General features: G+C 42.5%; 1 pseudogene; it reads left to right on the plus strand.

The window, feature by feature from the left end:
* Nucleotides 1–495: 495 nt before the first annotated feature.
* LOC138094736 (endogenous retrovirus group K member 13-1 Env polyprotein-like) lies at nt 496–10,155 on the plus strand (annotated as a pseudogene).
* The last annotated feature ends 2,527 nt before the right edge of the window (nt 10,156–12,682 follow it).

Genomic DNA, 12,682 nt, shown 5'->3' on the forward strand with positions numbered 1-12,682 from the left:
ATTTTTATTTACTTCTCAAAGTTCAAATCTTATAGAAAGCAGTGAGCATCACACTTAGACAATAGCCTCAAGGCTGTCTATAGCACGTGCAGGCCACCCCTTATGATGTGACTTTGAGACTGAGTCCTCAGTCTCTATCAGTCAAGAAAAACTCCTCCAATCACAGCCATCTAGTCGCCATAGATGTAGTACAGATTTTTGCAATAGTGATCGAGCAGACATTTATGTACCTTTCATGACTGTGGCAATGCTGCTTATATGACACCAAGAAAGGTCAACAAGAGAAATTAAATACTAAGGAATACAAATATTCCAACCTTGAGAAAGGTTGAATTTTGAAGGGTCAGAAATCACTGTAATGTTACTTTTTGCTCACCCCCACCCTGCCTCGAAGCAATTTTCACCCCCTTGATGGCACTATCACTCCCTTTGAGGATGGATGTACTTGCTGTTGTTATTTAGTCGCTAAGTTGTGACCGATTCTTTTGCGACGCCATGGACAGTAGCCCGCCAGGCTCCCCTCTCCATGGGATTTTCCAGGTAAGAATACTGGAGTGGGTTGCCATTTCCTCCTCCAGGGGATCTTCCCAACCCAGGAATTGAACCTGGGTCTCCTGAATTGGTGGGCGGATTCTTTACCACTGCACCACCTGGGAAGCCCTTGTCTTCTAGTAAAGTTCACTTACTGATTCAAATTTTCCCATACCAACAGTATTAATCTTTCACATGAGCGATTCTCAAATATTTGGAAATAGATGTTATATTCCCAACATACTGAAAGTCTCCTCTAAATATTTCCTTTTTAAGGCTTAACCACAGTTCCTTGAACCAGCACTCATCTGACTCAGTTCCCCTGTTGCATTGGGTGTCCTTTGGGGACAGCCGCCATGCCTTGTTTACCAGGTTGCTTGCTCTGCTGGGATCCACTCTAACTTGTTCTTAAAGGGAGGTATCCATATCTGAACACAGTGTCTGACCCAGAGCCAAGGAAGGCTATCTTCCCTTGTTTTGGATGGTACTCCTCTATTAGCAGAGTCGAAGATGACACCAAGGCTGCCTGAATGGCTTGCTGATGCCTATTCAGTCATGAACTGAGATCCTAAAGCCTTTCTTCACAGACATGCTGACATGCTGATTTCCTCCTCCATTTAGTTCTGGTTTTCCGAGATCTATGTGTGCTTTGCATTCACACTTGTGCATTTATGTTAGACTCTTCCCAATACTCCCGTATGTTGAGACATTTGAAGATTCCAATTTGGTTATCCAACTCATTTGGTCATTCATCAGTTATACTTGCTTTTCTAAACAGGTTCCCCCCCCCCCCCCATAAAAGTTAATAAGAATGGAACATCAGTATGAGGGAAAAAAGAAGCACATTTTCCTTCCCCAGAGCTACTGTATGTGCTGAGCCTGGGTTCATGAAGTTTGCATCGAGGCTTCTTTCTGCAGGGGAGGTTTGGATTCCTCCTCCGTGCATCTCCCATTCCACAAAGGGAAGGGATCTAAAAGGGTCACCTAGGGACCTACCCAGTGGTCCAGGGGCTAAGACTCCGTGCTCCCAATGCAGGGCGCCTGAGTTTAATCCCTGGTCAGGGAACTGGATCCTACATGCTGCAACTAAGAGTTTGGATGCCACAGCTAAACCTCATGCCATAACTAAAGACCCGGTGCAGTCAAATAAATGTGTATTAAAAATTTTCAAATTGTTGATAAAAATGAAAGATCCATCTCAGGATTTTCCCCACTCTGACTTTTCCAAAGTAAAATATACTTAGCACCTGAGATCTAATAACCTAGTATGTGTCAATGTACTTTGTAAATTTTAAGTGTTATTGGAGTAGCAGAATCTTATAAAAATACAGAACATTGTCCTTTTTAAGCTCATAGTACATGACCTATTTTATCATTTTGGCCATATTAACATATGCTTACAATGTGACATCAAACACTGAATCAACAGCATAATTCTGGAGGAAAAAAGAGCTTGCTACTGACACTCTCTAAAATGAAGGCAAAAGAGTGTTTCTGACTTGAGTTATTTGGACATTTGGTCCAAACCTTGGCTCAGCGAGAATAGACCTGGCTTATGAGAGTTAATTCATACCATTTGGAGGCTAAAATAGTTATAAAGCTGCTTTGGAATGTCCTAAATTGTGCCTAAGAGACCTGTTTTTGACAGATGTGTTCATGTAGTCCAGTCAATTGGCATATGGAATTTTTATGTACAAGCTAGTGCAAAAGTTTCAACACGTAACATTTATTAGTGCTTCCACTGGCATGGGGAGACAGATGGAATACACATTACTTGCAAAAGCAAGCTTTGCAGTTGGCCTTACAAGCCTGACTTTTCTTGGTTACTTAGGTCACTTATTTTCACCCACCATGTACACTTCCTGCCCCGGGTCCTTATAGAAATTCTCTCCCAATTGCTTAAGATTTCCCTTCTTTCCATCCATTCCTTGGCCCAGATCCCCATCACCCCTATTTGCGCCCCCTCCAGCTGGTCCAGAGTGCAGTTTGGAGGCTAAGGTAGGGAAGAACACTCCCCAACAGCTGTTCTCAGCGCCCCCACCCCTGATGTTAGTCTTGGCAACATCCAGCCCATTTCCTGCACATCGACCCCAAACTCCCCTTCTCTTGAAGTCTCAACTCCAGCAATGAAATGCCCAGTTGAGCAAGAGCTACAGATTAATCTTCTGTCCTAGATATTTCTAAAGAAAAATTGTGGTTAGGGGAAATGTCTTCCCTTCTCTGAAGTATCTACATGAAATAGCACCAGAAGGACACTCAGGGTGGACCCTTTTTCCTTTTTCAGTCCCTACTGTCTCTCCACTGCTAATTAGTATACAAGCCCCTTTAAAAAATCATTGAAGATGTGTGTGTGTGTTTAAAAGCTGTCTCTGAGGAGGTGAAAAGCTGAGTCTGAATTCTGTCTTCAGTTGCCCAGAGGAGTAAAGATTCTGTTCAGAAGCTGTTGACGGTGGCAGTGGAAAAGAAAGTGGATGGGTTGGACTGCCTGGGATCCAGCCTTTGGAGGTACATTAGCATGAAACCCAACAGCCACGAGGCCTCAAACTCTAGTTCCCCAGAGGCCCTCTTCTGCACTTGTTTGTCCATCTAGGTGCTCGCCCTAGTTTGTTCTAGCCTCCTCTCCCAGCCCCATGGTTTGGATGGAGAAGAATAAAGAAAGGGATCCACCATTTCATTACAGTGGTGGTGGGAGAAGGGCAGAGGAGAGAGAGAATGAAATTCTGGACATATCTTCTTATAGGTTGAGTAGTACTGTTAGAACTGCCTTACACAGAAAGATTGGGCTTACTCAGTAAGCCATGGAGTGCAATAGATAGAGAATTAGCCAAGGAACCTGAACTTTCCTTCTAGGCTTGCTTCTGTCAACCAGCACTTTAGACAAATCACTCAACTTGCGAGCTTTGCAAAACATCCATTTATGCCTCTTTCCAGTAGAAATTATGATATCTGCCCACCTTCCAGGAGAGTGAGGGGGTTTAGATTTTATAAAACAGGCAAATAATGCTTTGAAAGACATGAAGAGCCGTACTGTTGGGCAGGGTGCTGCACTCTTGCTGGCATGTGAGACCCAACCTGAGAGGATTAATGTGGGATGGGGAGAACTGGGCGTGCAGACCCATTGGACGGTGCGGAGATGGAATGGAGTCCCCTAAACACAGCTCTGGGATCTTAGGGTTCCAATGGTGCACAGGAAGCATGAACCCTTTCTGAGTCCACTTACCAGGCCTGGAGGTGAAGCACTGGTGGCACCTTGCTATTTTCATCCCCACCCCTTCTCCAGGAGCTGTATCAAAGCCTCCACAGAACTCTACCCGTCTCAGTACTCCCCACAGCAGAATCATGATTGAACACACCTATGCATTAATTTTCTTTTCTTCTATGTGATTTTAAGTCCCTTGAGGTTAGGGATTGAGTCAAATTCATTTTTTACAGCACCAGTTCCTAGCACAGTGCTAGGTTAACTGTAGGTACAGGTAACAGTTATTGAATATTGGAAAAAAATACCTGCTAGAGAGATTGTTGTTGTTCAGTTGCTCAGTCATGTCTGACTCTTTATGACCCCATGGACTGCAGCACGCCAGGTTTCCCTGTCCCTTATTATCTCTTGGAGTGTGCTCAAACTCATGTTCATTGAGTCGGTGATGCCATCCAACCATCTTATCCTCTGTTTCCCCCTTCTCCTCCTGGCTTCAATCTTTACCAGCGTCAGGGTCTTTTCCAATGAGTTTGGCATCGGGTGGCCCAAGCATTGCAGCTTCAGCTTCAGCATCAGTTCTTCCAGTTAATATTCAGGGTTGATTTCCTTTCGGATTGACTGGTTGGATCTCCTTGCAGTCCAAGGGGCTCTCAAGAGTCTTCTCTAGCACCACAGCTAGAGAGATGGACCCAGGTATTTCTAGAACAGTTAGTGGAAGAGTTAAGTTTTGACAAAATACTTGCAGAATTCATTTGGAAGAATAAATGTTCAATACTACTACTACTGCTAAGTCACTTCAGTCGTGTCCAACTCTGTGCGACCCCATAGACGACAGCCCACCAGGCTCCCCCGTCCCTGGGATTCTCCAGGCAAGAACACTGGAGTGGGTTGCCATTTCCTTCTCCAATGCATGAAAATGAAAAGTGAAAGTGAAGTTGCTCAGTCGTGTCCGACCCTCAGTGACCCCATGGACTGCAGCCTACCAGGCTCCTCCATCCATGGGATTTTCCAGGCAAGAGTACTGGAGTGGGGTGCCACTGCCTTCTCTGAAATGTTCAATAGTAGTCAGGAAATACTTGAAAAGTGTTAATGAAAAAGGATTGAACTAGCACTACCATATATTAAAATATATTATAAAATTACAGAAATTAAACGTGTGCTACCGTCACAAGGGTAGATCAATGGAAAAACTCTAATCCAAAATCTAGAAGAAACTAAAGTAGATGCAAAAGTTTAGTATATAATAAAGAAGATACTTTAAATCAGTGAGAAATGTATCATTCAATAAATAAAAAGTATTAGAACAACTAGCTATCCATCTGAGAGGGAGAGCTAACTTAAGAGCCTTATCCCATACCTTACAACAAAATAGATTTCAGATGGATTAAATGTGAAAAGTGAGGTATAAAAATTATATACAATAAGGTAAATATTTTAAAAATCTTAGTATGAAGAATGTCTTTCTAAGAATGACTCTGAAGGAAGAAATCATAGATTTGACCAAATAAAACTCCTATTTTAGAAATAACCAAAATCAAAAGACAATTTGGAACACAGTATTTGCATATGTACAACAGAAGATTCATAACCTAAGTAAATAAAGAGTTCTGATATATCTATAAGAACCATTCTCCAAAACAAGGTGGATAAGGAACATGAAAGAGAAATTCAACCAGGAAAAAAGAAATTCAAATATGTATATATTCAACCTCAGCAGCAATTAAGGACACACCAATTAAAAGAATGAGATTTTTATTTTTACTACTTGAGTGACAAAGATTTTTAAAAGAACACAGTGCTCAGGACTGGCAAGGCTGTGGGAAAGCAGGTTCTCTCATCTCAGACGGCTTGTTCACACATACTTGGGAATCAGGATGGAGTGCTGGGAGAGAGGGTGGAACAGTCAGTGGCAGACAGCACAGCGCTTCCAGAAAGAGGCTCAGTGTCCTCAGCTGGAGATTTGCTGGAAACTCTTGATGGGATAGAGAGTCAGGATAGAAGCAAGATCAAAAGAGAGAAACACACCCAAGAGGGTACCAGAAATAAGGGTGATTTCTGATCTCATCACATCTGTTTCCCTTCCTAAATTCTTCCTTGGCCACAGTTTTGATTTTAAACAATCAACTCTTAAAACCCAGCACAGGTTTATACTGGTTTCTTTATAAAATTGTGTTCATTTTCAATGTTTATATTCGGGAAGCGCAATGCAGTGGCAGAAACAAATTAGGGCTGCCTTTTCTGCATGAGGCATGGCGCGAATGACATAGTCACCCGCAGATGCACAGTTCAACTGGGAATGTGAATCTCAGTTTATTAACTGCGGGGTTCCAGGCACATGGTTCAAGCTCTTCGAATTTGTTTCCTGTATCTTTGTAGTTTTGTAAGTAGGAATAATACTCCTAACGTCACAATGTTGTTGTGGGGATTAAGTAAAATTGTGTATGTAAAATCCTGAGAATTAGCACTTGCTCAGTTTGGTTCCCTTCCTGGCCGAGAGCACCGGGACAGGGATTCCTTATTTTACAGGACTCACTCCACATTTCATGTGTGGTCTGGTTCCCTTCCAAACAAACTCACACTGCCTGAGGGCCTTGCTATCCCTTGATAAAGGGTTCTTGGCCAAAAAAAGAAATTGAACTATTTCCTATTTTGTTGGCCTCCAGGCCGAGAGGAAGGCTCTGGCTTCTGGCAAAATACTGATGGGTTCAATCCAGCAGGGCCTTCAACCCAGCTGCCTAGCTGCAGAAGCTCCTGTGTTGTGGCTTGCATAAAAATTAGAGAGGATGTGGCCCCATCTGGCGAGGAAATGGAGAACAGAAGATGGGCTCAGGACTGCGGGGGACTGCCCGTGAAGGGTTAAGTCCTGGGAGCTGCTCCGCAGGTATGCAGAGCCTTAGGCGTTGTCCTAAGCTCCCTGTCCCGCCACCCTCAAGAATTCTTGTAGCCCTTAAGGCTCCAGGTCGTCTTGCTCCAGGATGTCTTGTTCCTGCAACATGTCCTAGAAGATAGATTATCTTATACACGTATCATAAAAGATAGATTATCTTATTGAATTCTGTACACAATGGTAGGGGTCTGGTGATTGTATTTGGAGATTAAAGAATAACCTTGTACATGTCTTAAGTCACGTACTTTACCCTATAAATACCATGGCCTAATAAAGGAAGGCATCAGACATAGTGGGTCTGATCCTCTCAACCCCATCTTTTGTCTCTCTCTCTTATTTTTCCACGCGGGGACGCTCCGTTTCTCTCCCCTTGTAGGTGCGACTCTTGCTTGTGCTGGCCGCGGCAGGTGGCGCCCAACGTGGGGCCCGAGATCGACAGCTTCTCCTCGCCACTGCTCATATTAAGTCGAAAAGAGTGAGTATATAAGTATACTAGCGACTATCAAGGAAGGAGCAGTAAGGTATATCGTTGAGAGTATAAATATGGGACAGACGCATAGTCGTCAACTCTTTGTACATATGCTATCTGTAATGTTAAAACACCGGGGAATTACTATTTCTAAACCTAAATTAACCAATTTTCTTTCATTTATTGAAGAAGTTTGTCCTTGGTTCCCCAGAGAAGGCACGGTGAGCTTAGAGACGTGGAAAAAGGTAGGGGAACAAATTCGGGCTCATTATACTTTACATGGCCCTGAAAAGGTTCCTGTAGAAACTTTATCTTTTTGGACACTAATTCGGGATTGCTTGGATTTTGATAATGATGAATTAAAACGTTTAGGGAATTTATTAAAACAGGAAGAAAATCCTCTTCATGTTCCTGATTCGGAGCCCACGTATGCTGTTCCCAAGGGAATTAAAGGTGACCCTCCCTTTTGTAACTTGTCGCGTCCGCCAGATAATGATGATTCACTTTCCTCCACAGATGAGGCAGAATTAGATGAAGAGGCTGCTAAATACCATCAAGAAGATTGGGGTTTTTTGGCACAAGAAAAGGGGGCGTCAACATCTAAAGATGATTTGGTTAAATGTATAAAAAATCTCACTGTTGCCTTGCAGAACTTAGGAATTAAGTTTCCTAGTAACAGTTTAAAATCCCCTTCTGCTCCACCTCTCCCTCCTGCCTATGCTCCTTCCGTAGTTGCTGGTCTCGATCCCCCTCCGGGGCCTCCTCCTCCTCCTTCATCTGAGATGGTGTCTCCGCTACAAAAGGCATTGAGACAAGCACAACGACTTGGTGAGGTTGTCTCCGATTTTTCTCTTGCTTTTCCTGTCTTTGAACATAATAACCAGCGTTTCTATGAAGCACTGCCTTTCAAGCAATTGAAAGAGTTAAAGGTCTCTTGTTCACAATACGGTCCTACCGCTCCATTCACTATTGCTATGATAGAAAATCTGGGTACTCAAAATCTACCCCCAAATGATTGGAAACAAATAGCTAGAGCCTGTCTTTCAGGGGGAGATTATTTATTATGGAAATCTGAATATTTTGAACAGTGTGCCCACATAGCTGATGTTAATCGGCAGCAAGGTATACAAACCTCCTATGAAATGTTGATTGGTAAAGGCGCTTTCCAGGCTACTAATACTCAACTTAATTTCTTACCTGGTGCATATGCACAAATATCAAATGCAGCCCGACAGGCATAAAAAAAAAAAAAAAAAAAAAACTCCCTAGCTCCAATACTAAGACAGAAGATCTTTCAAAGGTCTGACAGGGACCTGATGAGCCTTATCAGGACTTCGTGGCACGACTCTTAGATACTATAGGTAAGATAATGTCAGATAAAAAGCCTGGGATGGTATTAGCAAAACAATTGGCTTTTGAAAACGCTAACTCTGCCTGTCAAGCTGCTTTACGACCTTATAGAAAAAAGGCAGATCTGTCTGATTTTATTCGTATTTGTGCTGACATTGGACCCTCCTATATGCAAGGCATTGCTATGGCAGCGGCATTACAAGGAAAAAACATTAAAGAGGTACTTTTTTAGCAACAAGCCAATATCTCCTTTTTTGGTCTTACTACGCAATATCCTATGTGCTTTTCTTATCAATTACAGCATCCTCACTGTATACAGGTGTCAGCTGATATATCCTATCCTCGAGTGACTATTTCTGGCATCGATGAAAAAACCGAAAAAAGATCGCACCGTGACGGGGCGGGACCTCTCGACATTCCGTTTTGTGACAAACATCTAAGCATCCGCATAGGAATCGACACTCCTTGGACTTTATGTCGAGCCCGGGTTGCGTTGGTGTACAACATCAACAATGCCAATACCACTTTTCTATGGGATTGGGCACCTGGAGGAAAGCCTAATTTTCCTGAATATCGAGGACAGCATCCACCCATTCTCTCTGTAAACACTGCTCAGATATTTCAAACAAAACTGTGGAAACTTTTGGCTGCTTTTGGTCATGGTGATAGTCTATATTTGCAACCCAATATCAGTGGGAGTAAATATGGTAATGTAGGAGTTACGGGACTTTTATATCCCCGAGCTTGTGTCCCTTACCCATTCATGTTGATACAAGGCCATATGGAAATAACATTGTCATCAAATATTTATCATTTAAATTGTTCTAATTGCATACTTACCAATTGCATAAGAGGTGTTGCAAAAGGAGAACAAGTTTTAATAGTAAAACAACCTGCTTTTGTAATGTTACCTGTTAAAATAACTGCAGCTTGGTATGACGAGACTGCTTTAGAATTGCTACAACGCATTAACACGGCTCTTAGCCGCACTGAAAGAAGTGTGAGCCTGATTATTATTCTGGGTATAGTATCCTTAATCACCCTTATAGCAACTGCTGTTACTGCTTCTGTATCTCTAGCACAATCCATTCAAGCTGCTCATACTGTAGATTCCTTATCATACAATGTTACTAAAGTAATGGGAACACAAGAAGATATAGATAGAAAAATAGAAGATAGATTATCAGCTTTATATGATGTGGTTAGAGTTCTAGGAGAACAAGTTCAGAGCATTAGCTTTCGCATGAAAATTCAATGTCATGCTAATTATAAATGGATTTGTGTTACTAAAAAGGCTTATAATACATCCGACTTTCCTTGGGATAAGGTGAAAAAACATCTACAAGGAATTTGGTTTAATACTAATGTCTCTCTAGATCTATTGCAATTACATAATGAAATTCTTGATATTGAAAATTCTCCTAAAGCTACTTTAAATATTGCTGATGCTGTTAACAATTTTGTGCAAAATTTATTTTCTAACTTCCCTAGCCTGCAATCACTATGGCGAAGCATAATTACAATGGGCGCGGTTTTGATTGTTGTGCTTATCGTGATTTGTTTGGCTCCTTGTCTTATTCGTAGTATTGTTAAAGAATTCTTACACATAAAAATTCTGATACATAAAAACATGTTGCAACACCGACACCTTATGGAGCTTTTAAAAAAAAAATAATAAATAATAATAATAAAGAGAGGGGAGCTGCGGGGGACCGCCCGTGAAGGGTTAAGTCCTGGGAGCTGCTCCGCAGGTATGCAGAGCCTTAGGCGTTGTCCTAAGCTCCCTGTCCCGCCACCCTCAAGAATTCTTGTAGCCCTTAAGGCTCCAGGTCGTCTTGCTCCAGGATGTCTTGTTCCTGCAACATGTCCTAGAAGATAGATTATCTTATACACGTATCATAAAAGATAGATTATCTTATTGAATTCTGTACACAATGGTAGGGGTCTGGTGATTGTATTTGGAGATTAAAGAATAACCTTGTACATGTCTTAAGTCACGTACTTTACCCTATAAATACCGTGGCCTAATAAAGGAAGGCATCAGACATAGTGGGTCTGATCCTCTCAACCCCATCTTTTGTCTCTCTCTCTTATTTTTCCACGCGGGGACACTCCGTTTCTCTCCCCTTGTAGGTGCGACTCTTGCTTGTGCTGGCCGCGGCACAGGACCCCCAGAGCTTCCTAAGTATACTCTAAGCACATTGGGGGTGGCAGCGCAATCACAGAGCGTCTCAGTGCAGTTCAGTTCAGTCGCTCAGTCGTGTCTGACTCTTTGCGACCCCATGAATCGCAGAACGCCAGGCCTTCCTGTCCATCACCAACTCCAGGAGTTCACTCAGATTCACATTCATCGGGTCAGTGATGCCATCCAGCCATCTCATCCTCTGTCATCTCCTTCTCCTCCTGCCCCCAATCCCTCCCAACATCAAAGTCTTTTCCAATGAGTCAACTCTTCGCATGAGGTGGCCAAAGTACTGGAGCTTCAGCTTTAGCATCATTCCTTCCAAAGAAATCTCAGGGCTGATCTTCAGAATGGACTGGTTGTATCTCCTTGCAGTCCAAGGGACTCTCAAGAGTCTTCTCCAACACCACACTTCAAAAGCATCAATTCTTTGGCGCTCAGCTTTCTTCACAGTCCAACTCTCACATCCATACATGACGACAGGAAAAACCATAGCCTTGACTAGACAGACCTTTGTTGGCAAAATAATGTCTCTGCTTTTGAATATGCTATCTAGGTTGGTCATAACTTTTCTTCCAAGCACTAAGTGTCTTTTAATTTCACGGCTGCAGTCACCATCTGCAGTGATTTTGGAGCCCCCCAAAATCAAGTCTGACACTGTTTCCCCATCTATTTCCCATGAAGTGATGGGACCGGATGCCATGATCTTTGTTTTCTGAATGTTGAGCTTTAAGCCAACTTTTTGCTCTCCTCTTTCAGTTTCATCAAGAGGCTCTTCAGTTCCTCTTCACTTTCTGCCATAAGGGTGGTGTCATCTGCATATCTGAGGTTATTGATATTTCTCCTGGCAATCTTGATTCCAGCTTGTGTTTCTTCCAGTCCAGCGTTTCTCATGATGTACTCTGCATAGAAGTTAAATAAGCAGGGTGACAATATACAGCCTTGACGTACTCCTTTTGCTATTTGGAACCAGTCTGTTGGTCCATGTCCAGTTCTAACTGCTGCTTCCTGACCTGCATACAGATTTCTCAAGAGGCAGGTCAGGTGGTCTGGTATTCCCATCTCTCTCAGAATTTTCCACAGTTTATTGTGATCCACACAGTCAAAGGTTTTGGCATAGTCAATAAAGCAGAAATAGATGTTTTTCTGGAACTCTCTTGCTTTTTCCATGATCCAGCGGATGTTGGCAATTTGACCTCTGGTTTCTCTGCCTTTTCTAAAACCAGCTTGAACATCAGGAAGTTCACGGTTCACGTTTTGCTGAAGCCTGGCTTGGAAAATTTTGAGCATTACTTTACTAGCATGTGAGATGAGTGCAATTGTTCAGTAGTTTGAGCATTCTTTGGCGTTTTGCCTTTCTTTGGAATTGGAATGAAAACTGACCTTTTCCAGTCCTGTGGCCACTGCTGAGTTTTCCAAATTTGCTGGCATATTGAGTGCAGCACTTTCACAGCATCACCTTTCAGGATTTGAAATAGCTCAACTGGAATGCCATCACCTCCACTAGCTTTGTTCGTAGCGATGCTTTCTAAGGCCCACTTGACTTCACATTCCAGGATGTCTGGCTCTAGATGAGTGATCACACCATCATGATTATCCGGGTTGTGAAGATCTTTTTTGTACAGTTCTTCTGTGTATTCTTGCCACCTCTTCTTAATATCTTCTGCTTCTGTTAGGTCCATACCATTTCTGTCCTTTATTGTGCCCATCCTTGCATGAAATGTTCCCTTGGTATCTCTAATTTTCTTGAAGAGATCTCTAGTCTTTCCCATTCTGTTGTTTTCCTCTATTTCTTTGCACTGATCGCTGAAGGTTTTCTTATCTCTTCTTGCTATTCTTTGGAACTCTGCATTCAGATGCTTATATCTTTCCTTTTCTCCTTTGCTTTTCGCTTCTCTTCTTTTCACAGCTACTGAATGCAAATGGCTGGCAGAATTTGGGAATTACCTGTGGCCATCATATCAAGGACACAAAACCACCTATTAAGGCCCTACAAAGAGGCCAAGGTTGCAAGCCCATATTCAGCACAGGGGTGGTGAAGGTCTGACTACTCTCCCTCACTCTGAA

Source organism: Capricornis sumatraensis, chromosome 18 (genome assembly GCF_032405125.1).
Source record: "Capricornis sumatraensis isolate serow.1 chromosome 18, serow.2, whole genome shotgun sequence".
Lineage (NCBI taxonomy): Eukaryota > Metazoa > Chordata > Mammalia > Artiodactyla > Bovidae > Capricornis > Capricornis sumatraensis.